This window comes from Mus musculus, chromosome 9, assembly GCF_000001635.26.
Source record: "Mus musculus strain C57BL/6J chromosome 9, GRCm38.p6 C57BL/6J".
Lineage (NCBI taxonomy): Eukaryota > Metazoa > Chordata > Mammalia > Rodentia > Muridae > Mus > Mus musculus.
The window spans coordinates 116,900,229-116,920,815 of record NC_000075.6 but is presented as its reverse complement, the minus strand read 5'-3'; the positions used below and the strand labels follow the sequence as shown (position 1 = coordinate 116,920,815).

Sequence of the window (20,587 nt, the reverse complement as noted above, 5' to 3'; positions counted from 1 at the left end):
TGTGCCCAAACACGCCCTGGTAGGATTACCACAGATAAGTTAGAATCTAGCCCACAGTGGTTTGTTATGATAGTGTATCTTTACCATAAAGAAAGTCAAGTTTTGTTTGAGGCTCTCCATCCACATCAGGAGAAATCTATGAGAGCATGTGAGGTCACATATTCAGACCCTGAGCCTGGGCCATTGCTACGTGGACATTAAATATGTATGCATATAAAAGGAGTATTTATTCTATGCAGCAGCCTTTATAGCAAATATAGTTGACTTGCCAGAATTGTGCTTGTTAGCTAGAGAGAGGCTTCAGGAAGACCGTGATATAAACTCCTCTCTCCTCACGTCTGCTAGCCCCCTCCCCCCTGTTTTTTGATCTTACCTGAAAAGTTCATCAAAGCAAGAACATTCCATTAATTCTACTTTTTAACGGTTTTCCCATTGCACTGTGATAAAGAGATGCATGATAACTCTTACTGGCTCTGTTCTCATGTTTGGTCTCCAGACTTACACAAGTCGGAGACCATTATTTCATCTCTCACTGTTACTCCGTTTTTATTACTAGGGTTTGAGTCAGATAAATCATTATAAATTATAAATATTGACTGACATGATCATTCTCTCCCAGAGGAAATTACAGGTTGAGATTTCTACGTAAGATCTCTGTTCATGTCCATCAGTACCTAGGGAGAATTTTCTCCATCAGCTTTTGCATGTCAGTACCTTTCATTAGGAAGACATGTTGATGCACTGCACAGGTCAAAGGCCAGAGGACCATTAGGACAAAAGTTGACCCCTACCGACATAGTCACACGAGTCCTGTATCAACTGTGCCTGCCGACTCCTCTCTAATGAGGTTTTCTGCTGTGAATAGCCTAGTTCAAGCATGCTTTTCTCCTCTTTGTGGCTCGGTGTTTGTCTGTGTGAAAACCCATTTTGTTCTGTTTGCGAAGCACCTTTCATTTGCTAATGATCTGTACAAATTAAACAGAAAAGGGGCGGAGAGGCAAGGTTAACTTTTTCAGAGTGCCTTCGCGCCAAGTGAGTGGCAGGCCAGAAGCATTCAGCCAGTGCCTCCTCCTGCTCTCCAGAAGACGTGCCAGAAACAAAGAAGCAGGGGAGCAGCCACATGCATGCACATGCCACCCAGAAATGCGAACTGGTGGGAGGGGAGGGACGTCTATTCACAGACTTCCTAAGCAAACTGAGAGCAATTAGGAAAGAGGAGAGGGTTCTTTGCATCCATGCGGGTTGGTGCCTGCCTGCCACACTGCTCTGCAGAGTTCTAGCCAGGGCCTAGGCTGTGATGAGATTTTCCCCATTGTGATTCTCCATGAGCAAAAGACAATTCCACACTGACCAGGTTGTGCGCACATGAAGGCAGCGATGCACCTAGGAGCTCAGGTGCTTGCCAGCTGACGGTCAAGAATTCCTAATTCTGTAGAATGTGTTTTCTGTATTGCTGCTCCTGGTTCCCTATCCAACTTGGTGGTAGGATGCAGTAAGGAAAATGGGAAAGGACTTAGGGTTTGCCACTGAATGCATGTACAATTACAGGACAGTGATTGGTTCTGTGCATGTACATATGTGCGTGTGCTTGTGTGTGTGGTGTGTATGTGTATGTATACGTGGTGTGCTTGTGATCTTGTGCGTGTATATATGTGTGTATGTGTTTGTGTGTTATTGTGTGTGTATGTGGTCCTGTATGTGTGTATATGTACTCGTGTATATGTGTGTGTGTGTGTATGGTGTATGTATGGCGTGTGTGGGGGTGTGTGTGTGGTGTGTTCATGTGGTCCTTTGTGTGCCCTTGTATGTGCATATGTGTGTATGTGTACGTGGTGTGTGTGTGTGTGTGTGTGTGTATGTGTGGTGTGTGTGTGTGTGTGTGTGTATGTGTGTGTGTGTGTGGTGTATTTGTGTGTGGTGTATATGTGTGTGTGTTCTTGCATGTGCCCATTTATGTGCAGATCAGAGAAAGACTGAGACTCGTGTCTTTCAGGCACCGTTCCCCTTGATTTTTTGAGACCCACACTCACACTGGTCTGAAATTCGCTGCATAGGGGGAGCCTTAGGGACCACAGTGGCCAGCTTTTTTATTTATGGAATTTGGAGCCTGAACTCAGGTCCTCATGCTTGTGTGGCAAGGAATTTATTGGACCAAGCTACCTCCCCAGGCCTGATGTTTGAATTCAATGTTCCGCTCAGAACAGAAGTACTAACTATTGGGAACTGGGACATCTTAGGACTGGAGACTCCTATTCCTCCCTATTTGTATGTGGGGAGGATTTTGATGTTAATTATAAAGAGGATTTCATGGTAACCCAATATTGTAAATAACATTTTCCGACCCACAGCCAGGAAAAATGACTAAAGAGATATTTGTGACATTTAAAAAATAAAGTAATTTCTCTGAAATGAGCTCGCTCACTCGCTCGTTAGGACCGGATGACACACACTGAACAGAGAAGGTGCCTCCATGCTCTGTCCCTGCACAGCACTGACTTTAGGAGGATTTCCTCTGCTCAGCACAGGGATGGGGTCAGCGGACAGACCTCCCCTGCTCATCCCCTAACATTTCTGTGGTTCCCAGTGGAACATTGTCTTTCCCTTCCAGTAACTAACCGGCCCAGCCAGGGGTTTTCATCTTTATTCTAACAAGGCTCACAATGTGCAGAAGCAGTTTCATAAAGGACTCCAGGCAAACCTTGGTGTGCATTTGCATAAATCATAGCTGAGAATGTTCCAGAGAAGCCAGTTCTAGGTTTTCAGCCACCTCTCCTTACTTCCATTTGTATCCCCCAAGTTTGCAATGCCTGTTTGCTCATAGCTACTTTGGCTCCTGCATATCTAAACTCACAACCCTTAGGATCAGTAAGATGACTCTGTGGGTAACGATGCTTGCATCCAAGCCAGAAGGCCAGAGTTCGATTCCTGGCAGGAGAGAACCCACTTTCTCAGGTTGTCCTCTGATTTCCACATGCATGCCATGCCATATGTCTGCCGTGTATATGCTGGCATGAATGTGTGCACCCACCCACAATGCCCCCAATCCTCTACACACTGTTTTTTAAATATGGGGAAAAAGAAATCTATATATGGATTTCTGAAATTAATGGCACTTCATGGTGGTGGAAACAGAAAAAAATTCTTCTTGAAAATTGCAATCAAATATGGAAAATTTACCTTCAGTCCATCTTCTACTTACTCAATCTATGGCTCACTTTCTCGAAAGAAAGCACTATCAGTAGAAAAGATTCACTGGACAAAAAAGCAATATCCTGTGAAAAAGTATTTGTTTAGCCCTTTAGGTAATAGCATTGGTATATATGGATAGATTATACTGTAGTTCCTTCCATGTAAACTATATAATTTTTCAGTTTTTAAAGATTCATTTTCATGTATGTGTGCCTCCTTGTCTTTATGTGCACTGTGTGCCTATAGTGCCAGTAACAACCAGAAGAGGGCATTGACTCCCTAGAGTTGCAGGTCATTTGAGCCTTCTAATGTGGGTGCTGGTAACTGAACCAAATCCTCTGCAGCAGATAGCAATGCGTGCTTTTAACCACTGAGCCATCTCTCCAGCCCCTGCCATACGTTTTTTAAATTAAAAACTCCCAAGCAGCATTGGCCTCATGAGACCAAGAGGGGCTATGGTGTTCCAAAGTAGTTTTGCATAATATAAAATTACTGCTCTGCTGTCCTGCACCTCAGAATCCAGAGCCAAAGTTAGTGCTAACGGCCCGGCCCCTCTCTAACTATTTCTGTTCAATAATAACAACCATTAAAAGGCCTTTATTGGCTTCTATCAATTACTTGGGGAAACATCTAGTCTTGGCCAATGGCAAGAACCTGGTTCTGCCTTATAAACTGTCTTGAGCCAAAAACCTGGGCCCAGAGAAGGGGAAGGGAAATTCTTGACTTGACTACATTCCTGGGAGCTGTGTGAGTAATGAGGGGCTTGCACAGGTCCTCAAATCCCAGGCATACTGTCGTCGTACAAAAGGCCCAGCTTGCCATTCCTGCTGATTCCCCACGTGGATCAATATTGAATACACAGTTTCTGACTTCCATTTTATCTCCTGAATATTAACCGTTCTGAATACAGTAATCCCACAGCTTAGTCTTATCTCGTTCTAAAGAGCCTTTGGCCAAACAGAGACAACTAACGTGTTAATATCTCATAAAGAAATCTCAGCCCCATGCGGTGCTTCATGCCTGTGATGCCAGGATTCGGGAGACTGAGGCAGGGGGTTTGTAAGTTTGAACTCAGCCTGGGCTGCACAGTGAGTTCTAGGTCAGGCTGTAATGTATGTGTAGAGAGATGGTTCATTGGTGAGGGTGTGTACTGATCTTGTAGATCTGAGTTCAAGTCCCAACACCCTGGTCAGGATGTTCATAGCCCTCTGTAGCTCCAGCTCTAGAGCTATCCAACTTTGATTGCTGAGGGCACCTGTACTCGTGTACTGCTCACCCACATGGGGTGTATATATGTGTGTGTGTGTGTGTGTGTGTGTGTGTGTGTATACACACATATATTCTAAAAAGGAAATGGTAGAAAGGAGAAGCAACTTCACAGAAACACCTTTAATACCTACTGTTCTGATAGTGGTCCCCACCCAAAGGCAATGTTGATGTCATCAGGATGACTAAGGATCTAACAGGCATTTGTTGGTTATACAGAAGGTTCTAGCACACTGACCTGAAGGAAGCAGAGAAGGAAGCAGAGTTGTACTCTGTTATAGTGGGTTTTTTTTAACTCTCCACATGTGGTTAGCATAGCTTTCATTTTGCTATTAGAATTACTTCAAGACCCAGACTGTCTCTTATGCAGATGCCGGTGTTCATGTGAACACATTTCCATTTTGGAGACCGAGTGGGGGGGGGGGCACATATTTCCCTTATTCTCATGTAGCGTAAAGGATTCAGAAGACACCATGGGAAGCCATTTATTTCTGCATGTAGAAAATCAGCTTTGCTTGTACCGCCTGCTACTGCCTACCTGGGGATTTTCTTTCTCTCTTGGAAAGGAGAGCTGAAAAGTCTCTCACAGAGAGAAGGTCTTTGCCTCCCTTCCTTGGGGTGACTCTGAGTCATTCCTACATTTCAGAGGTCCTCCATGGCTGACAGTGACAATTTCCTTATTGCTGGCCTTGTTTTTGATTTATTCAGATAATGCCATGTAAGAAATCCTTGCCTTAGCATCTGTTTCTGGGTGAAGCCCTGTCTAAGATAATATCCTTTCCCAATGTCTCCTTTTGGTGGTCTGGATGAAAAATGTCCCCTGCCGCCTCAGGTATTTAAACATTGGTCCCCAATTGGTGGCACTGTGTGGGGAGGTTTAAGGGGTGCAGCCTTCCTAGATGTACAGCGCTGGGGATTGACACTGAGTTTAAAAAGCCACTGCCCCTGCAATCCCTGCTCTTTTCTTCTTTCCCATGGTGGTTCAAGACCTGAGCTCTCAGAATCCCCTTCCTGCCTCCATGCCTCCAGTCCTCCATCACGGGGTCACCATCCTTCGGGAACCATAAGCCCAAATGAACTTCTCTTCCTTAAGCTGCCTTCGGTTTTGGTGTCATGTCACAGCCCCAGAAGGGTGGCCAACGCACTGTTACTCATTGATATTAGGGAAGCAGGCTCTTCCAGACGTGCATGCCCCCCCCCCCCTTCTTTGTGAAGTCAATTCAGCCATCTTCCTCCTGCTTCAAGCTCCTCTTTCTATAAAATGTCATTCTGTAAAATGTCATTCCCCCCTCAGCACCCCCACTCAGGGTTGGCTTATTACCACTGTTCTTAGCAGGATTCTGATTGCTAACTCTCTGCATTTCAGGGAGTTTTGTTTTGTTGTCCTCAGGATCCTCTCAGACAGTTTCTTTAACCACCGCCAGATAAAGCTTACCAGTCACCTACTGGTTCCATAACCCCAGTCTACAAGACCTTCAGACCCTCATTGCTTTGATGATGTCACCCTGATTCACATCTTTAAGGATTTCCTACAGGCCCCTGACTTCCAGGAGTGAAATTTCCACCTCAGGCCAATGGTGACCTTGAACTTCTGATCCTTCCGGCTCTACCTCTGAATTACTAGGATTAAAGGTCCAAATCAATATTCACACTTTTTTTTTAAGATAGAACCCAGGACTCTGTGAATGCTAGGCAAGTGTGTTACCAAATGATCTATGTGGCAGTGGTGGGAGGTGGGGTTGGAGGGTGGGGGTGGGGGGTAGTGTGTGTGTATGGGGGGTGGGTGGGACAAAAAATAAGCTGTTCTACTCAGACACTCTATCCATGTCCTTTGAGACAAGGCCTTTCATTGGCCTGGAGCTGACTAACTCAGAATGGCTGTCCAGCAAGCTCCATCCACCCTCCTGTCCATGCCTCCCTAGCAACGGGCTTACAAGCATGCACCATTACACATGGCATTTTCGTGAGTTCTGGGAATTGAACTCAGGACTTCATGCTTACAAGGCAGGCACTTCATCCACTGAGCCATTCCCACCCCTAATAGCAGTGCTCTTACAATATTCTATGCTATTTGACCCACGACTCCTTTCCTGTCATCTTAACCAATCACTGTGTTCATTGCTTAGAAGATCTGTCATTTGCTATGTCATTTCCTGACATCAGAGACTCATCTGTTTCCTATAGCTTCAAATGTGAGTTCTAGGAGTTTTTGAAATATGGTTGCTTTTTATTATCTTTTACTATATAGCTTACTATAAAGGGCTCTTTCAAATAGTGAATTTCATGGGTTTTGGTTTGTTTATTTTTTATTTTTTTGTTCTTTAGGTTTTGTTTTGTTTTGCTTTTCTTTTTTTCCCCTGGGACAAGGTCTCTGCGTAGCCCTGGCTGTTCTGGATCTTCCTCTATAGAACAGGTTGGCATTGAACTCAGAGATCTGCCTTCCTCTGCCTCCTGAGTACTGGTATTAAAAGCATGTATCACCACAGCCTAAATAAATTTTTCCCTTAAGTTTTAAGTCTTGACTCTCCCCTCTGTGTGCCAATCAGAAAACAGAAATGGATTGAAGGAAGCAAGGAAGGAAGGAAGCAAGGAAGGAAGGAAGGAAGGAAGGAAGGAAGGAAGGAAGGAAGGACAAAAACAGGCAGGCAGTGATGACAGCTGAAAAACATATTTCCCTGTGACTTAGTCCCTATTGGTCCAGCAAGGACAGCTAGCTGCAAGAGATGCTAGGAAATAAATATTCAGAAGAGATGATCGTTGCCGTCCAGTGTTAGTGTTTAGTTACCACTTTCCTTTTGTCTGCTCATCTGGAAGAAAGATAGGATATTCACAGTATACAAAAAAATAACCTTTCATCCATAAAAGGTAAGACATAGTTACCTCATAGTTTAGGCAGGACCTAGGTCCTGCCACATTGGAGCATTTTTAATAGGAAAAGCATTGCCATCCTCCCCTGCTTTTTATATTATTAGAGTAAGTTTTATTTATTGCTACTGGCTAAGGAAATGACCCAATGTGGCCTCGTAAGACAGAATTAATTTGCAGTGACTCCAGCTGAAAAGTTGGCTGCCTTTTAACTTAATAACTTGAGAGTTGTCAGTCTCCTTTGAAGTTAATGATAGTTGTAAAGTGCAAATAAAAATTTTCCTAAAGGGACTCAAACACTGTAAGGCTAATGAATGAATGCCATTGCTAGAACTGTCCATGTATGTGTTAGGAGAGGGCGGTGAGTGGGACGGGATTTGAATTTCATTATGATTTCCTTGCTTCTTGTTTTGGCTTTTGGGTTAGAAACTGTCCAATCATTTTCCCCTTAGAAATAAAATTTAGAACACTTAATAGGCTTTTAGAAGCAGGTTGCATATTAGAAGCAAAGCTCTTTTGTCTGAAGGGCAGTGTTAGAAGTACTTGGGATTTAAGCACCACCTCTGGGGTCCCTATATTCCCACAGCAGGACATCACACAACAGATGAAAACTCAGTTGCATACCCTGGCCTTTCTGACATGGGGTGTGATGTTCCAAATAGATACAGGAAATTCTGTCTTAAATGTGTTTTGTTTTCTTTAATGGATGATCTGACTAAAAAGAAAGAAGAAAGAGAAAAATAAAACAGCTGAAGAAGAGCTGCTTCACTACAGAAGTGAACAGCCGCTCGCTCTTCTCCAGTGTTATGCAAACTGGGTCATTTCCAGGCAGCAGAAGGTCCTGTTGCTAACTTGTTCTCAGGTTATCAGTGGCTGAGAGGCTCCTAACTAGGCTGATGCCTCTCTCTCTCTCTCTCTCTCTCTCCTCTCATTCATTTGTGGGTTTATTTCTACTGAATGTACTAGTCAGAAGAGATGGCTGATTGATATCCCCAGGGTCGGTGTTTCCTGTTGGTGCCTGTGCAGATGAGGCTGCAGGAGGAAGCTGTGCTTTTGGCTGGCTGGGTTTCCTCTCCAGGGGAAGGAAAATCTCTGAAAGCCTGAGGGGTGTGCTCTGCCCTCCCACCAACACTCCCCATCCTGGAGTGTTCCATTCCCTTTCATCTGAATGCCTCAGAAACATTTGAAGTCTGCAGAGATCTCCAAAGAAGGGACGGCCCAGCGAAATCCAACTGTCTTTCCTCTAGCATTGCACCCTTGATGGAACTTGGCACCAGGCACCTAATGATTCAGATGGAATTAAAGGATTCTGCCTCATTATTCCCTTTTCAAAAAGCAAGCTTTCCAGAACTCCAATACCCCTTGAAACTTAGTGGTAGTTTTTTAAAAAGTGTTTTTAAATGCCCCCTTTGCCAAGAGATGCATTCTTTTCAAAAGCTTATGTTTTATGATTTTCCTGCCTTGAAGACAGTTGCCTGCATGAGGCACAGGTTTTTATGTGCATCTGTTCATGTGTCTGCATGCTTTGCTGTATTGCAGATTTTGGCAGCTGCTGGGTAAGGAGTTCTCCTGGGTCTAGTCCTTGTCTTTGTGAAGAAAAGAATTCAGTCAAGAAACAAAGACAGTTTAAGCAGGAGTTTATTTGGCAAAATAAACACTCAGAAGAAAGATTGGAGTGGACTCTGTTGAAGAAGGGGTTAGCAATATAGTGTGGGCAGAATTATGGATTTATAAACACATTTTTAATGGATGGTATATTAATGGGGCGAAGTGAGCCTTTCCCTCCCTGATCAGGGTGATCCCTACAAAATCTCACAAACTGTCAAAACCACAATACAAATGATAATGACAGTGAAGTCTTTTGAAGAGGTGCACCATTTGTGAAGGCACTGGGGAAATCCCAAGATGCATAGTTTGTTTTTTTAGCTAGCAACAACTTATTGTGAGCTTCAAGGACATTTAACACAGAGTGTCATTCCCCTATCAGGAGACAAAGCTATGAAATAGAGATGTGGTTTCCTTTTGTTGTCTCCTGTCTAACTCCTTGTATAAGCTGGGCAAACACATTGCCACCGAGCTACATCCCCTGTTCGCAAATCTATACTTTTATTATTATTATTATTATTATTATTAATTATTATTATTATTATAAAAAGGTTTACTCATTTAGTTTTTTGTGCATGTTGTATGCGTATCTGCACGTGTACATGTGTATCATGTGCATGCAGTATACACAGAGACCAGGAGAAAATGTCCTATCTCCTGGAACTGGAGTTACAGGTAGTTATAAACTGCCATGCCGGTGCTGAGAATCAAACCCTGGTCCTCTGCAAGGCCACCCAGTGCTCTGAACTTCTGAGCCATTTCTCCAGTCTCTTTCTGACTCTTTAACAAGCATCTCAAGCTGTTCCAGAGGAAGATCCAAGAAGCAGTCCTCCTGTAGAGCAGACAGCATGACGGATGGGAGACTAAACACTCTACATTCAGTATTATCTCCCCAAGTCCCTCGTTCCCTCATTATGGGATATTTACTATCAGACTGAATTTATAAAGAATTTAGTACCCATAATAACATGGGCATTGGAATAGACTATCTCTCTTCATAAAGTGGGAGAAATAGCTTAAAGGGCAATAAAAAAGGTTGCCTAGAAACACTTAGTCCTGGAAGCTTTAAAAACACCCTGGGATGCAGATGGTATTTAGACCTCCTCTCCCTTTTCTTTGTCACTGGGGAAAGAAACAAAAAAAAATCTTTTTGAGACCATTTATCCTATTTGGACAAATAATTGTTTTTGAAAGTGTATTTCTTCTTATGTATGTGTGTGTGTGTGTGTGTGTGCATGTGCACACATCTTATGTATGTGTGTGTGCATGTGCACATGTACTATGTAGGAGTATGTGTGCATATGCACATGTATTATGTGGGGGTATGTGTGCATGTGTACATGTATTGTGTGTGTGTGTGTGCATGTGCACATGTATGCATGTGTGTTGGAGGGCAGAAGGCAACTGTGGGTACTTTTCCTCAGTCATCATCATTTGTTTCCAACGCAGGATTTCTCAATGACCTGGACCTTGTCCCGTAGGTCATGCTTGATCATCACAGAGCCCCAGGATTTGCCTTTTTCTGCCTCCCCAGTACTAGGCTCGCAAGAACATGTTTGGGTATTTTTCACATGAGTTCTAGCAGTTGACTTCAGGTCTTTGTACACTTTAACAGCTAAGCCATCTAGCACTTAAAAATAACTGTATTCTAGCTTAACACAGGGCAAAGGGCATGTAAGCGTGGGGTGCAACTTGGCAATTACACAAGAAAATATAGCCACACACTCCCATTTCTACCAAACAAAAAGATTGTGGAGCCTTCAACACAAATTCAGTATGACTAAGAAAGGGAAAAAAAAAAAAAAAACAACCTGATAGAAATTCGTTCCAGTAATTTCCTCGCATGTCATAGCTGTCTCTGAAAGCATGCCAGGACAGGATAATGAGGCATATGATACTTCTGAGAAAAGACAAGCATTAAAATTAAACCCAAGTCAACAATAGATTATGAACCTAACATTACTAGCAGATAGATATGTATTTAAAATCATTAGCCTACTAAGGCTGCAACTCAGAACTTTCAAGGCTCCAGTATTATCCTAAGAATTACATTTGAATCTCCCAGGATCGTGTGGCCTTCAAAGCTTTCCCTTCACAGTCACAACGTTGCAGGTGACTTCTGAGTCACCATCTTCAGCTATCAGCACATCTCCAGAGCTGTTGATGGGTGTCTCCTGGTCACTACTGGGAGGATCATTCCAAATTCTTGCCTCATCCTGGAAGTACGGAAGAAGATAGCCTCAGTGCTGAGGTATTCAGTTCCCTTTCAAAGGGATGATTTGTGAGGCATTCTGACATCTGCAAAAATCTGCAAAGAAGAGACAAGCCAACAGACTTCGGGATGTCTCTAGCTTTGTCAGAGTTGCTCCCTCACTTGAAGTACAATGGGAAGATGGGAACAATGTTATTATGCAGGTATTGCTAAGTCTGAGCGATCTTAAGCCGTGTGTGTGTGTGTGTGTGTGTGTGTGTGTGTGTGTGTGTGATGCATATTAATTAAAATGTGTTATACATCTGGCCTTCAGATTTCTGAATGTGCTGAAAACATGTGTCAGGACAATCTCCTCCACAAGGGGAAATGTTTTCTTGTCCTGTAGTGTGAGGTCCTGCAAATGTGTGCTTTTCCCAGTCCAGTGACAAAGTCACAGACGTAGTCAGAAGGGCCCTGGAAGGAGCCTTGGACATGGCTTCGTGGTGAAACGTGGCTGGATTCCCAAATGATTTAATGGGTTTCAGCACAAAATGCCCCAGAATCTAGTTGAATGTCTCTGTTTCTGGAAGATTGGTGATGACCTTTGCATCTAAGGGAAAACCTGTGGGCTTGCTCAAGAGAGATCATTTGTAAGCACTTCTTACAGAAATGAGGATTCTTTGGTACTATCCCAGACATAGAAATGAAAATATTCATGGTGAAAGTTTTAGAAATAATGTATATTTTAGAAACACTCCAATGTTACTTATTCTACATACTTGGGGACACTTTGCCGCATGATTTTGGATCTTATTTGTCAGCTGAGTTCGTTTCCCATAGAGTTAGCACCAGGATGGACAAATGTTTGAGGTGAAATACTTGGTGACACACGAAAACAAACCAGACAGCCCAGATTTAACTCTGTCCCATTGAGTTTATTTTTTAAAAAAAATTGTTTATTATTTGGTTTAACATGTATGGGTGGTTTGCCTGAATGCATGTCTGTGAATCATGTATGTGCAGTGCCTGTGGATGCCAGAAGAAGACATCGGACCATGTGGAACTGGCAAGGGTCATAAGCCGCCACATGCTCGCTAGGATGCAATACTGGTCTTCTGAAAGAACAGTCAGTGCTCAACTGCTGAGCCATCTCTCTAGCCCTTTATTCCACCGACTTCAAACAATCCTGTCTCCTTTCCTTTTCCTCTTCTGTATGACGTGAACATTTGAGCGGGTTGAAGATATTTTATTACTTATTTTCTTCCTTTTCCTTGCTGGGAGGTTGATCCCAGGGCTTCTCCCATGATCAAGCAGGCTCACTGTGCACTGAGCTGCACCCCCTTGTCCCTTACTGTTTCTTCAGTGGATGAGTGTTCTGTGGTAGCATCTGTTGACCTCAAGGCAGGCACCTTGCCCAGGGGAGGGAAGAACCAGCCAGGACCCCTTAGACATCTGGAACAGCAGAAGCAATGAGTCCTAAATTTTAGAAGCCACAGATCCCTCTGTAGAATCACCTTCCCGGGAGAGGGAGAACTGAAAAGAGAGTGTTTGACAGATACAGATCTCACCCTCTAGAACTGACATGTCTTGAAAATCTTCTGAAGCTTTAAAAAGCCTCTGCTCTCACCTGTTCAGAACAATAACTGCCTTCATGGCTTGAGCTTGCAGACAGTGACAGGCTCTCTGCCTGTACCTCCTGGCAGCCTGTGATCAGAAACCATGTAGCTTTGTATACCCGCCGCTGAGGTGGCTGCTGATCCTGTATGATAATAAATGGAAGGAAGCCTTGCATTGGAAAGCTTTGTCTATCTGTCTCTCTGTCTGTCTCTGTGTCTCTGTCTCTCTGTCTCTGTCTCTCTGTCTCTGTCTCTCTCTGTCTCTCTGTCTGTCTCTCTGTCTGTCTGTCTCTGTCTCTGTCTCTCTCTCTCTGTGCATGGGCACACAATTGCAGGCAAAGGCAGAAGTGGATGTTAGGTTGTATTCTCTACCTTATTTTTTGAGGCAGGATCTTTTTCTGAACCCAGAGCTTGAGATTTTAGTGAGACTAGCTGGCCAGTGAGTCTTGGACATTCTCCTGCCTCGGCTTGTGCAGTGCTAGGATTGCAGGGTTGCATAGCCATGTAAAGTTTTGACTGAGTACGTGGTGATATGAAAGCCTTGTCCTTATGAAGGTGGGGTAGTTACTGACTGTGCCACTTCCCAACCCCACAAAGCTCTACATTTGAGGATGTATCCTAATAGTGAATATATGTATACACACACACACACACACACACACACACACACACATGTATGCACACAGATACACCTTCATACCCCTCTATCCTCTATTTTCTCTCTCTTTCTCTCATCTCCCATGGTCCCCTTTATGTCCATAGGCAGTTTAATCTCTGCCTTTATGACATATATTATCTAGTAACCATAAATGAAAAAAAAATCCTATATTTGTCTCTCTTCTTTGAGGAGCTTTAAAAAGATTTAATAACTTTTATTTGTATGGATGTTTTGCACCGTGTGCATGCAGTACCCACAGAGGCCAGAAGGGGGCGTCGGATCCCCGGAACTATATTTACAGACTGTTGTGAGCTGCCATGTATGTTGCTGGAAACTAAATCTGGATTTCCCACAAGAACAACAAGCATTTTTAGTCACTGAGCTGTCCCTCCAGCCTTGATATTTGTCTTTCTGTCACTGGCCTAATTGCTTCAATGTGATTCTCCTCAGTCTCATTCACTCCTTCCACAAACCACACAACTTTGTTCTTCCACATAGGCAAAGCAAATTCCACTGTGTGTGTGTGTAAGTCCTCCTCGAGCTTTCCTCTGATGCTGACACTGAGATTGGTTCCATAGCAAACAACCTTCTTATCTCTAGCATAAACAGAAAATCGGGACCATTTGCCACATACAAATAAAACAATGTATCCTGGAAGTCTCTGGGCCCTCTACCCCACCTCAGCCTCCATCTCCTGCAGAGTTGAGAGTCCACCTCTAAGATGTGGAGAGGAGCTGGAATGCTTTCTAACAACAGCATAGTCAAGAAAGAATCAGACTGTAAGAACTATGGATAACATCCTTCAACCAGAGGTCCCAATGCATGCACAAATGTAAAACCTACTTAAAACATCATAAGGATTTAAAAAAATTACTTGTTTATTTTTGTGACTAGACCACCCAGTTTCTTAGTTTGAACTTTGTAGATGACATCATGTCAAAATGTCAAAAGGTAGGACATCCACAGGACCTATGGGCTCTGATACTTTAGTTTTGCTCTCTCTTGGCTGGTTCATGGATAGTGTGGGGAGGTGTTTTCTACTGTGCAAAGGGAGTATGTCTTTTTTTTCCGGAAGAGAATGAGGTGTAGAGATCCAGCCAGTGTCAGGAGAAGGGTCTTTCTGTGTGGGGTTGAACTTCGTCTTTGCAGTAAAAGGTTGGAGGCCCGTGACTTTCAAGCAGAGTCTCTGCCATGCTTTCACACTTTGGGGGATTCAGGTGCTGGTCCACCTGGGGACAGATGGAGAGAGGTTGAGACCCTCCTGTGTCTCACACTCTGAACCCATCAATTAGCACAGGCTACATCTGACACCATTTCTTACCCTGATACAATGGCGATTGGAATACACTTCAGTCCACTGAACATTGGCAATGTTTTATTAAGAAGTGGTTTTGAGCCTTTGAACACCAATTTCCCCCACCCCTGACCCCAACACACACACACACACACACACACACAAAACTCCTCACAGTGCCACTGTGTGTCTGCTCTGGTGGGGCTTGACAGTTATCTGAGCTGAAGCAGGCAAATTTAACCTGACAGCCACAGATGGGGCAGGGTGCCACCAATCTAATTAGCCAGTAATCTAGTCAGAAAGGGAGTGATTCTAGGCCTTTCTGAGGCTGCTAATCACATTCCGTGTGCATTAGCAACAACACAGGCAGAGCTCTTAGGAACAAGGCTTTGGCCTGCATGGAACTCTCCAACTTTGCGCAGGGGTTTCTCCAAAGGGGGTACTCAAGGTTGGTTGTCTCATATATTTCTGCATTCACTGCTGAGGGTGTCATGGTTCAAGTTCATGTTTGAAGCAGGACAGACTTCTGCCTTCTGACAAGGTCCATCTGAGGAGGAACGGTGAATCAAGGAACCTGGTTTTCCATCATCTTCTGCATTCTGGAGCAACCTATAGGAAAAAATGAGGAAATTAGATTCCAGAAGGAACGCACTTCGTGGGCTGTCTTTCTAGATTATTCTCCATGTACGTGGAGGAATGGAGAGAGAGGTTTACTAGAGAATAAGAGACAGGGGAGTCTCTGGGTGGTTAGTTTGTTAGTGTCTCTGAATATGAAACGTAGGTCATGCCATTTTGTTAAGTTTCTGTGATGACAATTTTAATATGAGATATGAAAGTCCAGAGAGAGAGAGGGTGATGGTGGCAGGGGTGCAGGGGAGAACTGAGAGACTAGGATGGCTAGTTAATATCCTACTATCTTCTTTTTGTAGAAACCTCCATTTATGACAATTTCATATTTCTTCTTTAAATAAAAGGATGTTTTGTGAATTCATTGTTTTCTGAAATGCTAAAATTTTGGTCCTCTGAAGGGTGGTCACATCAACAGCCTCCCTGTTTCAACCTCTGTATTTTGAACCCTTTTCCAATATTACATAATTCCTTCTTGGTCAGCCTGAATCTTAGCCTTGAGCCTTTACAGTGGAGAATTTCACTCATGAACAGGTCTGTAACATAGCAATTGACCCCAAAGTTATCCTTGATAAATGGACTTCCCAAAGAGCCCTCAGAAATCATGATGATGTAAACTCTGCAAACGGCAGCCGTGGGGAATGCTGTAATAATCTTTTTGTTGTAATTCTGAACAATTTTCGATCACAATTTGTATCTTATTAGTTGATTTATTACTAGACTGGGTCTTGTATGTGGCCCAGGCTATGCTGAGTTCACTATGTAGCTCAGGCTGCTACCAAACCCTTGGCTATCCTCCTGCCCTACCTGCTGAGAATGGTATTTTAAAGCGTGTACTACCAACCTCAACATCAGCTGAAAATGTGTATGAACTTAAAACTGTTTCTGCTTCTAGAATAAGGGTGGCCACAGCCCTGTGGACTATTCTGCAAGACTGTGTTTGTATGTACTTACAGTGACATTGTTGAATCACAAGCATGTATACACCAGGAGTTGCAAAACAACAACAACAACAACAACAACAATGCGGGGACAGAAGCTGATGAGTCTGAAGGCCAAGGTTAGGGAGACAAGGTCACTTAGGGCACTCTGAGGCACTGCTATCAATATTTGCAGTAGCCTGAATGTGTGCCTCTCCACCAGGGTCACTGAACACTTCACTGAGTAGAAATGATGCCTGAAGGCTGGAGAGATGGCTGAGTCAGTAAAGTTCTGGCCGTACCAGCCCGAGGATATGAGTTTGCTCCTCTGAACCAACATAAGAAGTATGGGTTTGGTTGTATGGATTCGTAGTCTCTGCAACACTGCGGGGGTACAGAGAGATCCCTGAGATGTAGTAGCTAGTTAGTCTAGTAGCTAGTTAGTCTAGTCTGCTTGGTGAGTTACAGTCCAAGTGAGAGACTCTTCCTCAAAACAGAGTAAGCTACCAGAACCAAAGACACACTGGATAACCTCCAGGGATGACACCTGAGGTTGACCTATGACCTCCAGATGCACGTGCACCCACCCCCCAGAACAAAAATCCTATGTGAGCATGCCAGTCCCGAATTACAGTCTATAAAGCATTTCCATCGGAGAATGTGACTCCCCCCCAGAACAAAGATCCTATGTGAGCATGCCAGTCCCGAATTACAGTCTATAAAGCATTTCCATGGGAGAATGTGACTCCTCGTAGGACATTAATGCCATGTTAGCTAATCCCCACAGAAATGGTGCTTAACCATGCATAGCTCAGATCTTACAGAGCCAAAATGGGAACGAAAAAGTCTGTTATGCCCTGTTACGACTTGTAAGGATTCCAGATCTCCTAATGTAACAAATCAAAGATCATCAGTGCTTACATTTCTCAAGGCAGGGTCTCAATGGAAGTTCACGTAACTCAGGACGGGGGCTGGGGACACAAAGGCAGCTGCTTATGGGGTGGGGCCCTCCTAATGGTTTCCAGATGTGGCTCTCTTCGGGGCTTTAAACATCCAGCCTTGAGTCACTCACTTGATTAGGATCAGCAAATCAGGACATGTCGGTAAATTCTAGCAGTCAAATTAATATCTGTTGAATGAGTCGAGCCTTCTAGAACCTCAGTTTTCTGTCTTATTCATTCTTTGCCAATGTGTCTGGGACTGTCCAAGAATGTCCCAGGACAGAAAGGTCTTTGTATGAAGAACAAGAATGAATTCTGAGGCTGTCACACATGAATAAGCAGTCTATAGTTGAGCAAGCTTTTATATGGGAAGTACTGTCAACTTTGAACTTAGTTAAAGTGTAATAAAGTAATGATGTCAAGTTTTGAGCTAATGTTTTTTTTAAAAAGCCCTTGCATTTTGATTTTTAATACTATTTATTCCTGGTATCTCTAATGGTTTCTTCCTTTCTTTTTAGAAAGTTCTTTGTGGGTGTCATACTTAGGTTTAAACTCAGTCTATTCTAGGTGTCTGACTGCCCTGTGGTAGACACCTAGAAATTTTTTGAGCTAGAGAGATGGCTCAGTGGCTAAAAGAGCTGACTGCTCTTACAGAGGAACTGAGTTTGGTTCTAAATACCCATGTCTGGAAGTTTGTAACTCCACCTCTGAGGTCTCTGACCCCCTCTTATAGACTCTGCTGCTATCATGCTCATGTTCACAGACCCATAGAGAGAACACACCAACACATAATTTAAAATAATATTTTAAAATTAAAAAAAAAACCCAAGACTTTCAAACAAGAAGTTTCCATGGGGCTGTTGGCGTTTTGGGATGCAGAGGACGTGTCTTGCACTTGGCATTGCTTGGAGCCTCTGATTAGCTCCTATGCTCCGTTCTGGCCTTTGGGACACCAGTTCTCACTGTGTAGCCCAGGGTGGCCTGGAATTCAGCAGATGATCCTTCTGCCTCAGTCTCCTGGGGTCACAGGTACACACTGCCACACTCAGGCACCGTCCCCTGTATTTGAGCGACTTCAGAGTTTGAGTGATCCCCAGATGCATACAACCCAGGACATTTCTATTGTATGCAACTCTCAGTCATAGTCCACATTTGGGGATCCCTGCAGAGTTCTCTGACTGTTTAGGTAGCCTTAGTCACACCGTGGCATTTCACAGCAGTACGGTAAAACCCTGCTTCCCTTCTTGATGCTCCCCTTGTTAGATCTCAAACCTGAGATGAGTCTCAGTCCCTGTGCCTACTCCCAGCATTCCTTCTCCCTATTATAACACAGCCATTTTGGCTACATCTGTCTCTTTGCCTCTTGGCCCAGGAAGCCTCTCTTGGTCAGGGGCTCCTCTTTGGCTTGGCTCCCCTCCTCATCTCTCCCCTCATGGTCCAGTTTAGACTGCTGCCTGCCTGGACTCTTCCCGCTGCCTGCTTTCTTTCTTGTATCTACAATAAAATCCCCCCAATACTGTAGGAACAGTCAGGGGTTTGTTTTCTTCTCCTTTTACTTCACTTTTATATTCACCTATCAATGCCTGTCATCCAATCAGAGTAAATACTGAGCCATATGCCTATGGGAGTTTAAATTTAAATTGATTTCCTTAAGTCAAAGGAATCTTTCAATTCCTCTCATAGTTACACAAATCATAGTTCAGGTGGCCAGAAGACCATCCTGCCTGGCTTCAGGCAGGATGGATGGATGGTCGGGATGCAGAATATCTTTGATCCTGGTGGAACACACTCTCGGTTCCCCCAATCCATTTGCTGACGAGGGCCTCTGCATTGATGTCTAGGCCGAGAGCAGTTGCGACCACACAATCGTAGGTTTAATATCACAAGCAACGAAGTCAATAACGGTGGCTGAGAGTCTCGGGAGGTGCACATGTGTAATTACACCTCATCGGGAGTTTCTGTAGCTGTTAAATGAAATCATTCAAATATTGGTTTTATTAATGCTTTAAAAGGAACAGGGCAAATAGTGACTTGACAGTTTGGACTTTTTATTTCGCTGAAGTTAACATGTCATGTAATGACTTTTGCAAACAGCTCCACCTTTAAATACTGCCTAAGTTTCTGACCATGAGTCAGTCTCTCTCTCTCTCTTTCTCTCTGTCTCTCTGTCTCTCTGTCTCTCTGTCTCTCTCTCTCTCTCTCTCTCTCTCTTTGTGTGTGTGTGTGTCTGTCTGTCTCCCTGTCTCTGTGTATGTGTGTCTCCGTCTCCCTGTCTCTGTCTCTGTCTCTGTCTCTGTCTCTGTCTGTGTGTGTGTATGTGAGTGTGCATGGATGTACCTATGTGCCAGCCAGAGGCAGATCTTGGGTGGCTTTATTACTGTCCACACTAAGCTCCCCAGCTCCCCAGCTCTTCTTCTTTCCCTCCCTTCCTTTCTTTCCCTGTGAAATCATTTCTAGAGCATCCTTACTGGCCCCCAGCAAGAGCCCCTTTGCCCATCATCACAGGGGCTCCCCACTGTTCTTCTGTCTCTCTTTCCCATTCTTTCTCCAGTCCCCATAATTCTAATAATAAGTGTTAGAGGGAGGAAAGAGAAGAGAGTCCCCCAAGCTTCCTGTGAAATTTCCCCCATGTTTGGGGGTGAGTGGGAAAGCCTTTGGAGCAAGTGTGATAACACACACTTACCTTCTACATGTGTGGGCACTGTAAGATTACATACATGCATACATAAGGTTACATACATGCATAGACCCATGTGAGGAGCAGCTCAGGCTTTTCCTAGTCTCTGTTCCATCTGGGACTGGATTGTCCTTGGGGACTGAGATGGATAGCTTTTTACAAGATAGTGTTGTCATTCTCCAGGTGAGGAGATGCCTGCTCTCTTTAAAAGCTGGGACTCATCAAAATCTAAAAATGTGGGCATTTTCCCCAGCGTTTGCCCATGAGATAAGTACAGACAGAAGTCTTCATGTCCCGCAATCAGCTTCTCAATAGAGGGAGAAATTCAGTAATGACTATACTAGGATAATTTGATACAAGAATCAATTGACAAGGAAGGAGTTAAATTGTTCCCTGTGTCTTTATTGGGATTTTAAGAGCTCCTGTGATTTGGATTTCTTCTGTTTTTCCCAGGCTGTCTGCTCAGAACAGGAGGCAACCTATTTCAAATCCAGGTTTAGAAAAAAAAAGTGTAAGATCTGTTGATTTCATAACACTAACACTCTGGTACAGACATGAATCTTATCATGACTGTTTGATAACATTTACATACCTTTGTTATAAAGTATCGGTAAAGTTATGAAGTGATTTAAAGAAAAATCAGGTTTGGTGGCACATGTCTTTGATCCTAGCACTTGAGAGGAAAAGGTAGGCAATCTTGTTAGGTTGAGGCCATCCTGTTCTATATAGCAAGATCCA

The 20,587-nt window shown here is 43.7% G+C and overlaps 1 protein-coding gene across 10 annotated transcripts in view; it reads left to right on the top strand.

The window, feature by feature from the left end:
* Positions 1 to 20,587, top strand: part of Rbms3 (RNA binding motif, single stranded interacting protein) — a 1,057,168-nt gene that overhangs the window by 709,098 nt on the left and 327,483 nt on the right. The gene's annotated exons all lie outside the window — the stretch shown is intronic.